The sequence below is a fragment of the Hylobates moloch genome, unplaced genomic scaffold (genome assembly GCF_009828535.3).
Source record: "Hylobates moloch isolate HMO894 unplaced genomic scaffold, HMol_V3 SCAFFOLD_27, whole genome shotgun sequence".
NCBI classification, from domain to species: Eukaryota; Metazoa; Chordata; class Mammalia; order Primates; family Hylobatidae; genus Hylobates; species Hylobates moloch.
Window position 1 is genome coordinate 1,006,481 of NW_026652302.1, and position 4,595 is coordinate 1,011,075.

Here is a 4,595-nt window from a genome sequence, read left to right on the forward strand (position 1 = left end):
GCTGGGAGATTTACATTCATTAAATCTCATGTTATTCTCACAATAGCCCTGCCAAGTAGCCAGGTGGCCTAAATACAGTTTCTTAAAGATTCATTTGCTCGGCTGGGTGCGGTGGCTCACGTTTGTAATCCTAGCACTTTCGGGGGCCGAGGCAGGCAGATTGCCTGAGCTCAGGAGTTCAAGACCAGCCTGGGCAACATGGTGAAACCCGTTTCTACTAAAATACAAAAAATTAGCCGGGCATGGCAGCGTGCGCCTATAGTCCCAGCTACTTGGGAGGCTGAGGTAGGAAAATTGCTTGAACTCAGGAGACGGAGGTTGCAGTGAGCTGAGATCGCACCACTGCACTCAGCCTGGGCAACAGAGCGAGACTCTGTCTCTATTAAAAAAAAAAAAAAGATTCATTTGCTCAATGAAGAGTTTGCTTAAAATTCAGCCTCTAGACCTTTGAGAGTCTAGGTTTCATTTTAGTGTTCTATATTTTCTTGGCATTTGGGAGCAGTTTAATGATGAAAATAATTACTTCCTCCAAGGTCATATCTAACTTAATTTAGTGCTTATGTTACGTATTTATTGCACTTGCAGATTTTTTTAAACCATTTAAAAAATATATGAAACATTTCACAAATTTGCACATCATCCTTGCACAGGGGCCACGCTAGTGTTCTCTGTATCATTCCAATTTTAGTATATGTGCTGCTGAAGTGAGCCCAGAATTTTTTTTTCTAATGATGGGATTGTTTTGTATACTTGAAAGTGCCTTGTCCTATTTAACCTACTTTTGCATAGTTAAGCTCTTTTTAGTCAGTTTATGTAAGGCCTTTTATTCAGAATTTAAATTTAAAAGTAAATTACATTAAAATTAAAATTTAATTTAATTCAGTATTTCTTTCGAGGACATGTGAAAAGACCTAAAAATGCTCCAAAGGAGATAGAATTTTGCCTGAATGAGTTTTTAGGTAAGATGTTCCCCAGCCAGGCTGTAACGAGAAAAAAAAAATGGAGACCAAGATGTGGGCAGACATTTAATAAGCCTCTCCCGGCAGGGTGCGATGGCTCACGGTTGTAATCCCAGCACTTTGGGAGGCCGAGGCTGGTGGATCACCTGAGGTAAGGAGTTTGAGACCAGCCTGGTCAACATGGTGAAACCTGGTCTCTATTAAAAGTACAAAAAATTAGCCGGGAGTGGTGGTGGGTGCCTATAATGCTACTTGAGAGGCTGAGGCAGGAGAATAGCTTGAACCCGGGAGACAGAGGTTGCAGTGAGCCGAGATCATGCACTGCACTCCAGCCTGGGTGACAGAGCGAGACTCCGTCTCAAAAAGCAAAACAAAAAAACAAACGAAAACAAAAACAAAACAAGGCCAGGAGCCGTGGCTCACGCCTGTAATCCCGGCACTTTGGGAGGGTGAGGCAGGTGAATCACGAGGTCAGGAGTTTGAGACCAGCCTGGCCAATATGATGAAACCCTGTCTCTACTAAAAATAAAAAAATTAGCTGGGCTTGGTGGCACATGCCTGTAGTCCCAGTTACTCAGGAGGCTGAGGCAGAAGAATCACTTGAACCTGGGAGGCGGAGCTTGCAGTGAGCTGAGATCACGCCACTGTACTCCAGCCTGGGTGACAGAGCAAGACTCTGTCTCAAAAAAACAAAACAAAACAAAACCCTGCATATTTTGTCTCTTTGCAAAGAAGGTCAAAATAGATGGTTCTTAAAAATAAAGCACAATTGTCTTTATTTTCATATTTGGTAAACTATTGGAGTGTCAACATAATAATGTCTGCAAACTTTCAGAAAGAATTTTTGTAGAATTTCCTGGACATTACCTGGAATAAGGATAATGTCCTTCTGACGCTGCAGTGTTATATGGGAGGCTGAGATCAGCTCACTTCTGCCCTGGGTCTCTCCCCAGAGAGTTTGACCAGTGACCCTGGGTACAGCTTTTCCAGGCACTCTCAATAGAAGCAGCTGGCTGATCTGAGCACAGTGAACCCAATGTCTCTCCATGCCATATAATTCTACCATTCCAACTTCTCAGGTGTTAGCATGGTATTTTGGAAAGTATATCAGTGGGAATGTCCACCAGGCTGGACTTTACTGTGCTGTTGACTGTAGTGGCCACATTGGCCACCTGACCATGCCAGGAGCCACCTCAGCTGCAGGTGCATTTCTGCATGATGGCTGTCATTTCGATTAAGAGTGCAAGGCTCCGGGGGCAGAGTCTCTGGGTTCAAATACTGGCTCCCATATATCCTAGTTATGGGACTATTCGTGTGTCCCCTTTCTTTATCAGTAAAATAGGGATTTTTATGCATCTACCACACAGTGTTGTTGTGAGGATTAAATGAGTTAATATGTCTAAAGAGCTTAGAACAGTGCCTGGCACACAGTAAATGGTATGTAAGTTTTAGTAACACATAATTATCATCATTATTATTATTTTTTAGAGATGGGGGTCTTGCTACGTTGCCCAGGCTTGTCTTTAACTCCTGGCTTCAAGTGATCCTCCTGCCTCAGCCTCCCAAGTAGCTTGGATTACAGGTGCAAGCCACTGTGTCAGGCTACCGTGATTATTTATGTGAAGTACTTAGAACTACACAAGGCACTTCTTGGGTAAAAAATGCACAGGAGTGCACTCGCAGGTGTATATATTTAAATGAACAATTGCTTCTTCTATGATCCTGGTAGTGCAATTTCCCAGCAGTGCAGTTTCTCTTCTCTCCATCTCCCTTTGCTACTACCTGCCCTCAGCTTTCTCATCATCCTCTCCCTTTTTCCTTTGCATGTACTTTGTTCCCCCTTCCTCCATCCTAGCTTACTTTTTCTTTCTCACACTTACAAATCGACTGGGTGCTGTTCCTCTTTTCTCTTACTCTTCTAAGTTTTATTTTATTTTAGTCACCGAAGTGATCTGAGAAGTGGCTGTAAAAAGGTAATGCCAGCCTACTGACATGCTGCCTCAAACTGAAGGGGGTGAGTTGCAAAAGGGGACAGTCCAAGGCTGGACAGAAGAGACGCAAGTTCCTTCTGGCTTCAGAGTTCTATGTCCACCATTTCAAATTTAGATTCATATTTTATTAACATTTATCTTTCACTTTGTATGGCTTAAGCACTAGGCTAGGGCTTTTAGATGGATTATTATTTAATCCTTACAACAACTCCTTACAGGCAGGTATTACTCTCATCTTACAAATGAAGTAAAGCAAAAATGGAGAGATAATTAACTTATCCAAGGCCACACAGCTGGAAATCAGAGAGCCAGTGTTGATGCCTATACACTCTAACTCTAAGCTCCAGTCTCTTCCCACTACTCATAATTCCTCCCACACAAAAAAGTAGAAGTAGACTAGGCACAGTGGCTCATGCCTGAAATCCCAACACTTTGAGAGGCTGAGGCAGGAGGATTGCTTAAGACCAGGAGTTTGAGATAAGCCTGGGCAACATGGTGAAACCCTGTCTCTACAAATAATAAAAAATCAGCTGGGTGTGATCATGCATGCCTCTAGTCCCTGCTATGTGGGAGGCTATGGCAGGAGGGTTGCTTTAGCCTAGGAGTTCAAGGCTACCATGGGCCATGATCATGCCACTGCATTCCAGCTTGGGTGACAGAGTGAGACCACACGTCCCAAAATAATTGCAATATAATGTGATTAATGTAAATACATAGCGGTACTTTTAAGATCTTATGGAAATGCAAGTGAGCTAGGGAGGGGAATTTCTAATATTTCCTAGGTAGAGTTTTGAACTGGGGTCCTTGGAATTTTGGAAGGCCAGTGGAGGAACCACTTGAAGTTGTCTGCAAAGTTTTCTTAGAGGGGTTTGCGGCCAAGGGAGTAGAGAGGTGGAAGTTTGATTGGGGCATCACAGAGGAGTATTAACCGTGTGAATGTTTGAGCTGATCAAGAGTTTGCCAGGAATTAGAAGAGGAATAAGACAGTCTAGGCAAAAGAAACCACAAGTGGAAAAGTACATGCAAATAATTTTCTTGGACTTCAGCCTAGGGTACCATTCAACGAAGCAGCAGGAGACAAAGCACCTAGAATAGGTGGTTAGGGTCCAGACCAAGAAACAAATGATGTCCAGGGCCAAGAAGGAATTCTCAAGGATATTAAAAATGCTCTCAAGAACATGATTACAGTTCATTGTAAAATGTACTCTCCAATGCCATTAAACAGTATGATGGAAGTTCTTTCTTCCCCTTTCCAGATGCTTGTAGCAGATTCTCTGTATTTTAGGATAAATTTGCATTCAGGAGTAGAGCTGGAGCCTAACCTTGTTTCTGGGGGATAATGTGTTCTGAATTCTAAACAATGGCTTACAAAACTTCTGAAGAGCCACGAGTTCTGTGAATTGGCATGGTGGCACCACCCATTGGTGCCTTGGTGGTAGGTCATTGAATCCCTGGTGTCCAAATATGGGGCTGTAAATTAGAGGAGGGGCAGGGCAAGAGGATATTGACCTAAATGAAGATGTGCTGGGTTTGTTACTGGAAAAGAGGCAGAGATTTTGGATCTGGACTTTCTTTGAGGTAACAGTAAATTTATAATCCAGGTATCACTGTGGAAGTCTCTGCCACACTGATTTTATTTTCTCCC

At 42.9% G+C, this 4,595-nt stretch overlaps 1 non-coding gene across 1 annotated transcript; it reads right to left on the reverse strand.

The window, feature by feature from the left end:
* Window positions 1-605: 605 nt before the first annotated feature.
* LOC116463113 (U6 spliceosomal RNA) lies at window positions 606-712 on the reverse strand. The gene has a single exon (XR_004246573.1). It is a non-coding gene; the product is annotated as a U6 spliceosomal RNA (small nuclear RNA).
* Between the last annotated feature and the right edge of the window lie 3,883 nt (window positions 713-4,595).